Source organism: Scyliorhinus canicula, chromosome 14 (assembly GCF_902713615.1).
Source record: "Scyliorhinus canicula chromosome 14, sScyCan1.1, whole genome shotgun sequence".
NCBI classification, from domain to species: Eukaryota; Metazoa; Chordata; class Chondrichthyes; order Carcharhiniformes; family Scyliorhinidae; genus Scyliorhinus; species Scyliorhinus canicula.
The window spans coordinates 57,333,268-57,349,062 of record NC_052159.1 but is presented as its reverse complement, the minus strand read 5'-3'; the positions used below and the strand labels follow the sequence as shown (position 1 = coordinate 57,349,062).

Here is a 15,795-nt window from a genome sequence, read left to right as displayed (position 1 = left end):
TACTGTGAAAGTAATAGTGAGGCTAACGTCATTCATCAATAATTAATTGCAAACTTGACAGCAACTTACAGCAGCGAGGACATGTACATTGTTAAATACAAAAATCTGGAAGTTGCTGTCTGAGATGTTTCTGTATAATCTTTGCGAAATGGTATTGCTCATGAGACTCTCCATTCAAATGTAATGAATGGTATATATTTCCTGTATTACTGTTCTAAATATGGTATAAACTCGCCAAAGAAATTAGGACATTTTTTTGCTCCAGTCAAAGCACCCTTTTAACAACATGTATGTTTTAATTATTGGCAAACAACCTCTCTGGTTTTGAAAATTAACTTTTGCAAGTGTGGAGTCCCATTTGTTCAGCTTTTAGTTATTGGAGATTTTTTGAATAATTAAACTTTGTACTTTCTATTTTTTTCTATCTCTCTCTTCCTCTTACCTATTGCAATCTTTCTTTCCTTCACTCTTTATTTCACTTTTTCAAACTGCTTTGACAATATTTGCATTTGTTCTCATTTCAGCTTGCTGGTTCAGATTCTGCACTGCTCATTAAAGTTTCTTCAAACATTACATAGTTGTTTGCATTGTACACTTTAGTCCCAGATGCCCTGCAGAGGGTGTCACATCATCTGGGTGTCCAACTAAAAGCAGCTTATATGCAAAAGCTCATTTATTTGCTGCTCATAAATTCAGGCCCATTCTCTGTGGAATACAATCTGTTCTAAAAGTACCCTTTTTAAAATTTGAATCCATGACCCCTTTGATAGTTCAATCAAGTAATTTTCCATGTTAAATTTTTCTAAACTCTTCACATTCTTGTTGGTCGAGTGGTTGTAAACAGTGTAAATGTTGGGAATTTGATAAGATTTTGCTTTTTGCCCTCAAAACCGGGGACCGGGGAATAGCTAATGTTATTCCCTTGTTTAAAAAAGGAAGCAGGGATAATCTAGCAAATTGTAGGCTGGTGAGCCTGACGTCAGTGGTTGGAAAGCTTTTGGAAAAGGTACTGAGGGACAGGATATATGCACATTTGGTGAAAAATGGATTAGTTAATGACAGGCAGCATGGTTTTGTACAGGGAAGGTTATGTCTCACCAACTTAATGGAGTTTTTTGAAGAGGTGACAAAAGAAAATTGATGAGGGAAGGGCTGTGGATGTAGTTCATATTGTCTTTAGTAAGGCATTTGACAAGGCCCTACATGGTAGACTGGTACAAAAACCGAAATCTGATGGAATTCGGAGTTGGGTGGCTAGATGGATACAGAACTGGCTTGGTTATAGAAGACAGAGAGTAGCGGTGGAAGGATGTTTATCCAAATGGATATCTGTAGCTAGTGGTGTTCCACAGGGACCAGTGCTGGGACATCTGTTGTTTGTAGTATGATCTAGAGGAAAATGTGGGAGGTCTGATTAATAGAATTGCGGATGACACGAAGATTATCAGAGTTGCTGATAGTGCCGAGGATTATCAGAGGATACAACAGGATATAGATAGATTGGAGACTTGCGCACAGAAATGGCAGATGGAGTTTAATCCAGACAAATGTGAAGTAATGCATTTTGGAGGATCAAATATAGGTATGAGGTACATTATAAATGACAGAACCCTGAGGAACATTAATATACAGAGGGATCTGGGCGTGCAGGTCCACAGTTCGCTAAAAGTGGCAACACAGGTGGCCAAGATGATTAAGAAGGCATATGGCATGCTTGCCTCCATCAATCGGGATATTGAGTACAGAAGTTGAGAAATCATATTGCAACTGTATAAAACCTTGGTATAAGATCTCTTACTTATCTTCAAAATAAGAGTCAACAGTCCGGTTGATTGGGGGTGTCCAAAAATATGATTTTATTGTTAAATATTCACTTTAATACACTTGCATTAGATCAAATAACTCATAATCTGGTCAGAACATCGCTAAAAGCAGGAAATAATTATCAAAAAAAGATGATTCATGAATTCAGAAGGCAGGAATTCAAGAATGAAACCTCGCCCACGAGGTCTTATTTTAAGGGAATTCATATAAATGGTCTAACCCCTTTCTCTCATTGGTTCTAATTTTCAGCTCAGGCTTTCTGATTTATTCAAACAACTGTCTGTCACTTCGAACATGGTTTGTTACCCAGGCATTGGTCATTACTTAAAATTTACTCATGATCATGAAATTAATGAAATGTCTACATGCACCCGCCACGTATGTAATTCCTACAAAGATTAAAGATTATAGGCGGGATTCTCTGACCCCCCGCCGGGTTGGAGAATCGCCGGGAGGTGGCGTGAATCCCGCACCGCCGCTCCGACGCCAGCTGCCGAGTTCTCCGTCACCAGTTTTTTGGGCAGGGATCACGCCGCGCTGGTCAGGGGCCATTGGTAGGCCCCCCCCCCCCCTCCCGGCAATTCTCCGAGCCCCGATAGGCCGAGCAGCCGCCCGTTTTTGGCCAGTCCCGCCAGCGTGAAATAGACATGGTCCATCCCGGCGGGACCTGGCTTGGAGGGTGGCTAGTGGAGTCCTCGGGGAGGGGGGGAGGGGGGGGGGGGGGATGCACATGGCAGGAAACATGCTGGCAGTTCTACACATGCGCCAACTTGCGCTGGCCCACGGCGGCCCTTTGGCACCAGTTGGCGCGGAACCAACCCCTCCGGCGCCGTCCTACCCCTCGGAAGTGCAGAGGATTCCGCAAGTTCCGGGTAGCCCGGCGCCGGAGTGGTTTGCGCCGCTCTTGGAGCCGGCGTCGGGCCATCGCACCAAATGCGGGCGAATCCTGCCCAAGGCCCTTGCATGAACCTTGCTTTTGATACATTTTTATTACTAAATGTTTCTGTTGCTAGCCTGTGACACCTTTTAAACATTACAAAGGACTTTTATGGAACTTTTCCTTCATATGTTAAATTCCTTCATAGCAACTCCTATTTTCTATTTGAAACTAGAGCCACATTGACCTTGTGGATTCTGTCTATGGACTGAATTAAAAAATATACTGCATTGGGAGAGGACTTCCAGCGGCGGAGGGGAGCGGTCACATATAGGGCAGCACGGTAGCATAGTGGTTAGCACAATTGCTTCACAGCTCCAGGGACCCAGGTTCGATTCCCGGCTTGGGTCACTGTCTGTGCGGAGTCTGCACGTTCTCCCCGTGTCTGCGTGGGTTTCCTCCGGGTGCTCTGGTTTCCTCCCACAGTCCAAAGATGTGCAGGTTAGGTGGATTGGTCATGCTAAATTGCCCTTAGTGTCCAAAATTGCCCTTAGTGTTGGGTAGGGTGACTGGGTTATGGAGGTAGGGTGGAGGTGTGGGTTTGGGTGGGGTGCTCTTTCCAAGAGCCGGTGCAGACTCGATGGGCCAAATGGCCTCCTTCTGCACTGTAAATTCTATGATATCTATGATACAGAGGAGCTCCGAAGGGGGGAACATAGTCGTGTCCCATTCCCCCCACGAAGAACGCGCGCCCGAGTGCGCAAGCCAGGCCGACTGGACGGCGGGAACGAAGGAGGAGGAGCGACCTGGACCCCGAGGCGGAGAGGAGACCACAGGGAGCCGACGGTAGGAAAGATATGCAGGAGGTGCCAGGGGCCGGAGACCAGGAAGCGACCGGAGCCGCCCCCCCCACCCGAACGAAGACGGCACAGCGGAGCGTGGGCCTGCGAGCTGGCCCGACCGACCGAGCTACACACCCCCCCCCCCCCCCCCCCCCCCCCCCCGGCAACCACCACGAGGCTGGCAGCAGTGGAACAAAGGGGGACTCCCAGCCCGAGAAGCCTTTCTCTCTCTCGCTCAACCCCCTGGTTCCAGGGTGAGTGAGGAGGAGGGGGGAAGAAAAAAAAGAAGAGAAAACGAAAACTCCCTCATTCTGAGGGGGGAAAAAAACAAAAGAGAAGAAAGACTTAGAAAAAGAAAAGTGTTAAAGGGACAGAACATTCCCTCTCTCCTTCCACGCTTCTCAGAAAAACAAACTTACCTGAAAAGAGTCTCCTCAGAAGGGAGGGGAGAGAGAAAAAGATGGGAAGGGGGTGAATAAGGGGGAAACAAAAAATGCCAGAAGGGAGCCAAAGCAGAGGGAGAAAGGGCACCAAGAGCAAACGGGGCAATACACGAGCCCACTCAGATGAGCTAATTGGCATACGAACCGGCGGAATGGAAGTCTCGCCGCAACTAAAAGAACTGGGCAGACAGGAGCGTCTACCCCCTGGGCCAGAGGGGAACTGGAAGGCAGCCTTTGCTGAGGCGCTGAGGGAACACCAGCAGGAAAGTAAGGCAGGGACCAGAGCAGACATAGAGGTCGCAGTACAGACAGCAATGGCCAAGGCCCTGGCGGAGGTGCAGCTCGCCCTGGGCAGAGCAGAGAAGAAACTGGAAGCCCAGGAGGAGAAGCTGGAAACCCAAAAGGCGACCATTAAGGAGCTGGAGATGGCTGCGACTGACATGAGCGGCCGGATCACGGCCCTGGAGAAGGAGGTGGCGAGACTGTGCACAACGCAGGGGAGCCTGAAGGGCAGGGTGGACGACCAGGAAAACCGCTCAAGAAGACAAAATGTCAGGATAGTGGGCTGCCCAGACGGTGTCGAGGATAGAAACCCCATGGCCTATGTGGCTGAGATGCTGAGCAACTTAGTGGGGAGGGAAACTTTTCCCAACCCACCAGAAATGGACAGAGCACACCATTTGCTGCGCACGAAACCCAGGGCAGGGGAACACCCGAGGGCAGTTATAGCCAAACTGCACCGGTACAAAGACAGGGAAACAATCCTGCGCTGGGCCAGGCAAAACAGAACCTGCAGATGGGAAGGGCACCTCATTAGAGTGTACGAAGACATTGGGGCAGACCTCGCCAGGAGAAGGACCGAATTCAATAGAGCAAAAGCAGCCCTTCACAGGAACACGGTGCGATTTGGTATGCTGTACCAGCGAAACTCTGGGTCACATACCAAGAAAAAGAGTATTTAGAACATTACAGCGCAGTACGGGCCCTTCGGCCCTCGATGTTGCGCCGACCCGTGAAACCATCTGAAGCCTATCTGACCTACACTATTCCATTTCATCCATATGTCTATCCAGTGACCAATAAAATGCCCTTAAAATAGATTTCTTCACATCAAATTCATCGAAGAACATGGGCTGGAAAACCAACAGCGAGGGTTGAAACACGGGCCCCCTGGTAAGGGGCAACAATGTGCCGACGGGGAGGGGGGGTGAGGCCCCCACCCCCAACATGGCAAGTGCACCCTGAACAAAAAGCAAACCGCTACCCAACAAACTGACATAGGTGGGAAACCAGGCCCCAGCACAAGGGTATGAGAGTAGCAGAGAAGGGTGAGCAAACAGGGGGAGTGCAGGGTAGGTTGGGCGAAAAAACGCAGAGGCTGGGCAGGGGAGGAGCGAGACAGTAACTCCCCAGAAGGGGGTTACCGCACTAGCAAGAAAGCTAGCACCGGGGACATGCAAAAAAGCAGGCCGCAGCGCGCCCCCAATAGAGGGGACGGCGCCAGGCAGAGGGCGGGTGGGACCACTCAACAGGGGCGGGAGGGCGAATGGGGACAGGAGCAGGGGAAAGAGGGACAAAGGAGGGATGTACGGGAGAGGGGGAGGAAAGGGAGGGACTGGGGGGGAGGAGCACGGGGGGGCGGAACTCAGGGATAGAGCGACAACCAAGGCTAGAAAAGGAACAACAATAGGGCTACAAGTGCCGCAACCAAGGGCTTGGAACAAGGAATCGCTGTAAGCATCCACCCAGTACAGCCGCTGGGCGAAGGGAAACTCCAAAGTGAAGGGAGCTACCCGCGTGGCGGTCGCACAGCGGGCGACCATGGCGGGGGTCCCCTGGACGGCGGGAGGCCCCGGAGTGCAGGGGCCCGACCGCATGGAGAGAGCAGTGACAGCGACCATCGAGGATGGCCCCCTAACAAGGGGGAACTCCGGAGGGCAGGGGCACGTCCACCAGGTGAATATGGTTAATCCCACAGGAGCGAGGGGACAGAAGCCCCCCACCAGGATAGTCACCTGGAACGTAAGGGGACTCAACGGCCCAGTGAAAAGATCCAGAGTCCTCATCCACCTAAGGAACATGAAGGCAGACATAATCTTCCTTCAAGAGACGCACCTGAGAGAGCAGGACCGACTGCGGGTAAGAAAGGGCTGGGTGGGACAGACCTACTTTTCCTGTTACGGGGCGAGGGCTAGGGGGGTGGCAATACTGGTCAGCAAATGGATGATGTTTAGGGCGACAAAGACGGTTGCGGACCCAGGGGGACGGTACATCATGGTTAGCGGGACCCTGGATGGGGCACCGGTAGTACTAGTTAACGTGTACATGCCCAACTGGGACGACCCAAGCTTCATCAAGAAGACCATGGCAGAAATCCATGCCATAGCGATGCACCGGTTAATCATTACGGAGGGGGGGGGGGGGGGGGGGACGGACCGCAGGACCGCAAACATGGCAAGGGAACTCAGTCACTTTGTGGAACAGACAGGAGCGGTGGGCCCCTGGAGGTTCACCCACCCAAGGGAGAAGGAGTTTTCCTTCTTCTCCCCAGTATACAACGTATACACCAGAGTTGACTTCTTTGTGGTGGGGAAATGGTGCTTCCGGGATAGACAAAGTGGAATACTCCGCAATTGTCATATCAGACCACGCTCCACACTGCACACTACATGGACACACTGCTGGAAACGGGCAGGGCCCAACGCCCCACATGGAGGTTGGACGTTGCCCTATTAGCTGACAAGACCTTCAAAGAAAAGATATTGCGGGCCATAGCAGAATACACGGAGAACAATCAGAACTGGGAGGTCTCGCCCTCCATGTTCTGGGAAGCGCTGAAGGCCCTACTAAGAAGGGAAATCATCGCTTTCAAAGCGTGAAGAGATAGGGAGGAAAAGACGGTTAGGCAGCAGCTGGTTGACTCCATACTGGAGGTAGACCGTAAATACTCCGAGGCCCCGAACGTAGAGCTCCTGGCGGAGAGGAAAGAGTTGCAAAGGAACTTCGATCTGCTCTCCACCAGGAAAGCAGTGCTTCAACGCCGCCAAGCACGTGGGACCATATACGAACACGGAGACAAAGCCAGCCGCCTGTTGGCACACCAGCTGAGAAAGCAGGCAGCCACCAGAGAAGTTGCGCAAATCAGGGATACTAGAAGCGCATTACAAACAGAGCCAGAAAAGATCAACAAGGCATTCAGGGCCTTTTACCAAGGGCTGTACACCTCAGAGCCCCCAGTGGGGGGTACCGGGATGAAACGGTTTCTTGATGGACTGGACATACCAGTCGTGGGGGAGGGCTGAAAACAGGACCTGGAAGCACCACTAGCACTGGGAGAGATCATGGACAGCATAAGCTCCATACAGGCGGGGAAGGCACCGGGACCGGACGGATTCCCGGCGGACTTCTATAAAAAATTTGCGACAGCACTGGCCCTGCACTTGCGGGAGATGTTCACAGACTTGCTGGCCAAGGGCACACTGCCACCCATGCTAGCACAGGCCTCAATCTCCCTGATACCTAAGAAAGATAAAGACCCAACGGAATGTGGGTCATGCAGACCCATCTCACTGCTGAACGCAGATGCAAAGTACTGGCCAAGATCCTAGCCAAAAGGCTAGAAGACTGCGTGCCCGAGGTGGTCGCAGAAGACCAGACGGGCTTTGTCAAAGGTAGACAGCTTAGCTCCAACATCAGGCGCCTGCTGAACGTGATAATGACCCCCTCCAGGGAGAGAACACCAGAGCTGATTGTCTCCCTTGATGCAGAAAAGGACTTCGACAGAGTTGAATGGAAATACCTCATAGAGGTACTGGAGCAGTTCGGGCTTGGAACAGGATTCACCTCCTGGGTAAAACTCCTTTTTTTTTACTTTGAAACTTTTATTTCCAATACCTGATTTTTCCATTTTGACTTTTTAAACAACTGAAAATTAAAGCAAAAAATTAATTCACTAGAACATGTGCATCCTTACATTAACACACAAACTTTGTTTTAAATATATTCCCATTTCTTTAGAAATTTGAACAAGTATAGAAAAAAGTACAACTTTTTTTTACTTCAGTCTCTGACTTTAGACTGGATGAAGTAACTTGTAAAACACACACAATGTCACAATATTTCTTACTCTCATTACTTTCCTGCACATAGTCTTAAAGTAAAGCTATAGCTCATCGTGTTTCAATTGCACGGCACTGGGTTTGATCAAGACGCCCTCCATTACAGTCCAGTAGTTGTTAGCAGTGGGGCTGAATGTGCCGTGGACCTCAAGCTGGCCTCATATTGGATGGCCATACTGCTCTCCAGTTATTGTTAGAAAGACTTGGGTGCCTGCATGCTTGAAGCGTACATCATCATCTCGCTCCCAACCGGTCCCTCTGCATTGCACAATCCAAACATCCAAGTCATCTCCTTCTCCATTGTCACCAAAAGCACTTACTTTCTGGTTTCCAGAGAGTGGTGACACAAAGTGATGACTGTGTAGGTTTCTTCCAGTGTTGACATGTGTCAGCCGTATTGACTGGCCACATTTGATCGGTATTCCTCGCTGACGAACCTGGCCGGGCTTCCCTCTCACTGCCCAGTAGCTGTTACTGTCGTCAGGTGTGTCCACCCCAGTCACAGACTGCTGACCACTTCCCGAGCCGTACACGTTGTGCGACTGCAAGCGAACATTGTGGCGGCCGTTGAACAGCTTGACCACGGAGCCGCAGGTCACGTACTGCAGGTCGGTGGCGGCTGAGCAGCCGAGCAACACGCAGAGGAGGAGGAGCGCCAGCGCAGAGCTCCGAGCTGGGACCGCCACCGCCGTCAGCAGCATCGCCGCGCGCCCAACCGCCTGCCGCAAAACTCCAATACAATGATCCCATGGCGAGCGTACAGACAAATGACACCAACTCCCGGTACTTCTAGCTGCACAGGGGCACCAGACAAGGATACCACTGTCCCCGCTGCTGTTCGCTCTAGCGATCGAGCCACTAGCAGTTGCACTCAGAGAAGTAAAAGGCTGGAGGGGGATCTGAAGGGGCGGCAGAGAGCACAGAATCTCACTCTATGCAGATGACCTTTTCCTCTACATCTCGGATTTCGGACCCACAAAGCAACATGGAAGGAAACATCGCGCTCCTGAAAGAGTTTGCCGCCTTCTCGGGCTACAAACTCAACATGACCAAAAGCGAGATCTCCCCGGTACACCCACAAGTAGGTGGGGCAGCACTAACGGGACTGCCGTTTAAACAAGCCCGACACAAATTCCGCTACCTGGGGATCCAAACAGTCCATGACTGGAAAGGGATCCACAAATGGAACCTCACCAGTCTGACAGAGGAAGTAAAAAAGGACCTGCAAAGATGGAGCACACTCCCACTCTCCCTTGCGGGGAGAATACAGATGATCAAAATGAACGTGCTGCCCAGGTACCTCTTCCTATTCAGAGCCATCCCGATCTACATCCCCATGGCCATTTTCCAAGCAGTAGACAAACTAATCATGGCGTTTGTATGGGCGGGTGGGGGAGACTGCTAGACCACAAAGAAGGTCTTATAAAAAACAAAATCAAGGGGAGGGCTAGCCCTCCCAAACCTACAATTCTACCACTGGGCAACAACTGCCGAGTGAGTCAGGGGATGGATCAAGGAGCCAGAAGCCGAGTGGGTGCGCGCGGAGGAGGCCTCCTGTAAGGGGCCCTCGCCACGGCGGCACTCCCATCCCCACCCAAAAAAACGCTCCACAGCCCGGTGGTGATAGCCACCCTTCGGTCCTGGAACCAGCTACGGCAGCAATTTGGCCTGACCAAATGTCAGACAAAGCTCCCATCTATAAAAACCATAGGTTCCCACCAGCACTGACTGACGCCACCTTCAAAGGTGGCGCTAGGACGAGGGGACACTGACAGTCAGGGACCTATACACCGATGGCAGGGTGCGACACTGGACGAGCTGACAGAAATTCCAGGTGGCCAGGGGGAACGAGCTAAGGTACCTGCAGCTCAGAAACTTCCTACGAAAGGAGACAAGGACTTACCCACAACCGCCACGACAGACATTACTGGAAGAGTTACTGGACGCAAGCATATTAGAGAGAGGAAACTGTAGCGACATGTACGACCGACTGGTATAAAGGGCTGACACCGTGCTGGACGCAACAAGAATGAAGTGGGAGGAGGATCTGGGGATCGAGATAGGGTGGGGGCTCTGGAGTGAAGCACTGCATAGGGTCAACTCCACCTCCATCTGCGCAAGGCTCAGCCTGACGCAACTAAAAGTGGTACACAGAGCCCACTTAACAAGAACCCGTATGAGTAGGTTCTTCCCGGAGGTGGAGGACAGATGTGAACGGTGCCAAGGAGGCCCGGCCAACCACGCCCACATGTTCTGGTCCTGCCCCAGACTTGTGGAGTGCTGGAATGCCTTTTGTGAGGCAATGTCCAAAGTAGTGGGGGTGAGGGTGGAGCCATGCCTGAAAGTGGCGGTCTTCGGGGTTTCAGACCAGCCAGATCTATTTCTAGGGAGGAGGGCAGACGCCCTTGCCTTTGCCTCCCTGATCACCCGATGAAGAATCCTGTTCGGCTGGCGGTCAGCAGCACCACCTAAAGCTGCAGACTGGCTGTTCGACCTCTCATAATCTCTCCAAATGGAGAAAATTAAATTCTCAGACGGGGGTCAGACGATGACTTCCACAGAACGTGGGAGCCAATCACCCGATTGTTCCGGGACTTGTTTGTGGTCAACTAACAAGGAGAAGAATACCCAGGTAGCCAGGAACCAGGGGAAAGCTGCCAAAGCATGAGAAGGGAAGAACGAATGGGAGAGAGAGGGGATCAACTCATTCAAAGAGGAAGGAAAGGCGAACCACAGGGGGGGGGGGGGGGGGGGGGGGGAGGAGTGAAGAGATAGGGAACAATAGGGGAAAGCCAGGGGGGGCGGGTTAGGCAGGGAAGCGTTAACCAACCTGAATACAACAAGAACAGAGAAAAAGGAGAACACAGGCAGAGGACAGGAGGGCCAGATAAAGCGGCAGCACGCACGAGAAGACAACGGCGGCGAAATCCGACCGGGAGAAGCGAGGGACAAGACCGGCATCAAACCCACCTGATGATTGCCCTCCAGAAGTGCCTTGAAGGCACGAACGGAGGCCCACTTATGTATATATAGATACATCATATCCTGTGTAAATAACAGCAAAATATATTCTCTGCAAAAATCCAAAAAAAAACATTTAAAAAAATATATACTGCATCAATTCTTAAATGTCCCAAATAAATCAATAAAGGAATCAGTAAATCAATAAATATGTAATCTATCACTTGGTTAGGCCGCATTTGGAGTATTACATGCAGTTCTGGTCACCACATTATCGAAGGACCTGGAAGCTTTGGAGAGAGTGCAAAGAAGGTTCACCAGGATTTTGCCCGGTCTCAAAGGTGTTGATTATGAGGAGAGGTTGGAAAGATGGAGGCCTGATAGAGGTCTACAAAATTATAAGAGGCATAGACAGGGCGGATAGGCAGATGCTTTTTCCAAGGGTGGAAGTGTCAATTACAAGTGGGCACAGGTTCAAAGTGAGAGGGGAAAAACTTAAGGGAGATGTGCGGGATAAGTTTTTCACGCAGAGAGTGGTGGGTGCCTGGAACGCACTGCCAGAGGATGTGGTGGAAGCAGGAACATTAACAACATTTAAGAGGCATCTGGATGGGTACATGAATAGGGAGGAAATAGAGGGTTAGATACCGAGTTAGGGCAATAAGGTTTTGTTTTTTGTCAGGGCATCATGATCGGGACAGGCTTGGAGGGCCTAAGGGCCTGTTCCTGTGCTGTACTTTTCTTTCTTTGTTCTTTGTAAATCTAATGGATCTGTGCTTGTATCTTTTTGAATGTAGCATGAATTTAGCCCCTTGCCAGTCAGCTGGCATCTCCTCATTGACAACAATCATCATTTAAAAAATACATTAAACAGTGCTTCCTTCGTTCTTCAGCATTCTTCTCCATCTATCACTTACTTGCAGTGGCGGACTGGGTCTAAAAATATTGGTTGCCAGGAGACAAAGGGGGCCCACCCACAACTACAATGCTATCATTTAATTTTCATAACGAATAAATAAAATTTTCAAAAAATACATATGGAGAAAAGGGTGCAATTAAAATTTTTGTGGAAACAATGTGTATTTCTTAGTAATTACAGTGTACATGCACTGTACATATTACTGGCAGTAGATACCAAATGTAAATACAGAATGTTATAATTGAATTTTTAATTTTTATTTTTTAATTTTAAGTAATTGGTTGATATTTTTAAATAGTTCACTGCACAATTTACACATTAACAGATAGTTCAAAAGCACAATAGAGCATTGCATGCAGTCCACTATATTAAGAGCAATCGTTTGTGTTCGCTAGATGATTGTGCGAATCTGCCAATAATTCCTTCTGCATCCAATTCATCTAACAATTCCTTTTCAATGGATAGCAACATGTATGATTCCAAATTCTCCTCAGACATCGAATTTCTTAACCTTGTCTTTATGATCTTTAGCTTTGAAAATGTCCTCTCACATTGGACTTGAGTAACTGATAGTGTGAAGATGACTTTATAAAGTTCATAAAGGTTATCATATGCCTTGTCATGAAGTCTGTTGGATGCCAGAATTTTTAGTACACACGATGGGCAAGTGCTGTAAATTTTACAATTGTTGCAACTGGAATCCATATTCTCACCATCATTAAGCAATAGCTTTAATGCTTCAAAGTTTGAAGCAAAAGAAAACAATTCCAATATTACTTGATCTTTGCTGATTTGTGGAAACAGCTTAATAATACTTTCCAATGCTTCATCTTCAAGGCCCTTCTCTGCAATAGTTTTAAACTTTGCTGGGTCCAAGCAGGACAAATCTTTATACAACTGTTTGTGTTGTACAAAGCGTGATTCTAGTGACTGGACAATGCGATCCATTATTAGGTTAAAACGCATTTACTCGAAAATCAGCTAGAGAATCTGAGGAATTTCTTTCATCATCAATAAGCTCATCTGCCATTCTTTTCTTCTTCCTCTGCCTCTTAACTGGCAATGCTGTTTCCAACGCATCAATTTCCAATGTTTGATTTTCATCCATATTCATCTGTGAAATCCTGTCATTACATTTATTTACAAATTCCAAAGCCTTGCTGTGAATTTTATCAAATGTTCTTGTCTGTTCCTTCAACTTTGTTGTAGCTGAATCTACCAACCTCCATGCAGTAAACATATCTAAACCACTTGTCTGTAGATAACTTGATAACGGGGTTGTAGTTTCAAATATATACAAGTAAGTAAATGCTGTCAATATGGTTTCAAACTTTAGAAGACTTTGAACTAAAACATTTGCTTCATGTTTTGTTTTTGCATCAAACTTTTCTGAATCTTGTATCGTTGATAAGCATGTCAATAGATTTACGAAAGTACTGGCAGCGGCATCATCAAAACGTCCAAATATAGTTGTTGCTGCATTGGATTTTCCTGACCATCTGGTCTCACCAATTAGCTTTAATCATTTCATTTTTTTCTTGTCCTAGATGTTTTCCAACAACTTCTATCCATACAGCCATTCTCTTGTATGATGCTTTCACAAAAGTTGCTATATTCTGGAGCAAATTGAAAAAAGAAACTGCAGGCACACAATATTTTGTTGTTTTAGTTATCACCAAATTCAAGACATGGGCATAGCACCATATATGAACATGTTGATCAGACACATCAGCAATTTTACTTTGTAAACCATTATACTGGCCATGGTACCTTGCAGCGCCATCTGTGCTATCAGATAAACATTTTGGGGGTCAATTTTAAGATGCTGTAATATTTCAATCAATAGATCAAAAAGTCCCTGTCCTGTACCATCATTACTTGGCACAACTGAAAGTAGTCGCTCACAGATAATACCTTTAAGCACATACCGAATAATAATGTTAAACTGATTGATGGATGAATTATCTTGTGTTGAATCAACCTGAATAGAATAATATTTTGCTTGAGAAACTTCATGACTAATTCTTTCTTGTATCATATTCTTCAGAATTTTGATTAACATGTTTATACAGTAGTTGTTTTACTCAGGTATGTGACAAGTCCACCACGGCCTTTACTTTGAGCCTTTCCTTGTTGCTCTAATCGTTTGATTCTTTGTTTAGACTTGTTTGCACTGCAGAAACGTGAGCTGCCATAATGGGGTCATATTTTGCCATCAACTGCACTGTAGCTAAAAAATTGCCATGATTCAGAACCTCATTATCTAGAGTGTAGGCCGATTCATTTCTGTGACCTTGAAAAGGAAGTGCTTGCTTGCCTAACATCTTTATGATGTCTATAATCCTCATGCCAATACTTCTCTGCTTCAATACTTCTTCTTTCCTTTTAATTAGTGATGCTGCAAAAAATTTATCTAAGGTGCCATCATTAACCACACTGATATATTGCTGAGCATTTCTGACATGTGTTGTCGATTCATGTAAAGTCAAGCTCTGGCTAATACGCCTGTAGTCACTAAAACCACGTACAAAGGGTGATGGATTACAAGTGTTGGGAAACTCAAAGGCTAAGCAGTATGAACAATATAAGCATCTATTTTCTTTGTTATATGTTAACCATTTTCTTGGGACTGAGTCATTCATAATTTTCCTCTCATACAAACGAGCATCAAATGGCAGATCATCAAGTGGCTAAAGTGGATGTTCAGCAAAAAACTGTTTTAGCTATGCTCGTGATGGATATTGGAAGATTCCAGTAATTGATCTTTCATTTTCTTGCGTAGGTTCATTTACAGGATGTGCTTCAGAAACCAAGTCATTTATGCTTGAAGGAATATTTGATTCCCTGTCACTAGTTGAAGCTATGTGTTCAGATGTTGCAACTACAGGCAGTACAGATACCGGAACAAGGAAGCCAGAAGAAATATTGGGCCTGGGTTGATTAGTAATGGATGCACTTGTATTTGTCTCTACATTCAAAGTAGCTCTTCTCTGTTCTTGTAACTTGCATGTCATTGCATCATCACCATGAGCATTGTTTCTTGCTTCTTGATTATTTGTTGCAGAACTGGACATTGATGTGGATTGTGCTTGTGGTATTATAAACTCTGTAATAGGCCTGCATCGCTTGGCTGATTCCTTCTTTTCTGCTTCTTTTTGTTCTTTGCGTTTTAGTGACCCAGATTTATGCTTTTTCTTTTCCATGCTGGTAGGGGTAATATTCCTGAAATAACAACTTAATTAAAAATAGCCCACATTGGGAAAAATGAATATTGATGATTGCGAGAATAATTTGAAGGAACGCCAGATAAACCCCTACTTGATAAAAAATATAAAATAACTTACTTACACTTCAATAGGCTATGTTCATTAGTCAATACTACTGTGGCCTATGCAGCTTCAGAAGAGGAGATAATCCACTGTCCAGTGTTCACACCAGCAAGCAACTGAGACAACTGTTGAAACTTAGAAGTTTGGTCCGACTATAGTAAGACATTAAGAATGGTCCCACGACCAAAGTTAACATGTCCAGTTTGATACCAGTGTAGTGTTACAAGTCGCTACCCTTTGAGTTTACCGATCATGGCTTATCACTTCAATATCTTTGACCTCATGATTCACGGTCAAAGGTACCGCTTCTCCTTTTCGGTGACCTCACGACCCTATGTACTGCTTCATATCCTTTCAAGTTGCCGACCATCTCAAATCACGACCTGTAACTTTATCTTTAAATTCACGCACTCTTGCTGAAAACGTGGATTTCCAACTATGTCCGACCCAGATGAACCAGCCCCCTCCCCCCACTTTTTTTT

General features: G+C 47.2%; 1 protein-coding gene and 1 pseudogene across 1 annotated transcript in view; one reads left to right on the top strand and one right to left on the bottom strand.

The window, feature by feature from the left end:
• Positions 1-15,795, top strand: part of parp4 (poly (ADP-ribose) polymerase family, member 4) — a 260,543-nt gene that overhangs the window by 48,016 nt on the left and 196,732 nt on the right.
• On the bottom strand, positions 8,127-8,805 carry LOC119977759 (annotated as a pseudogene).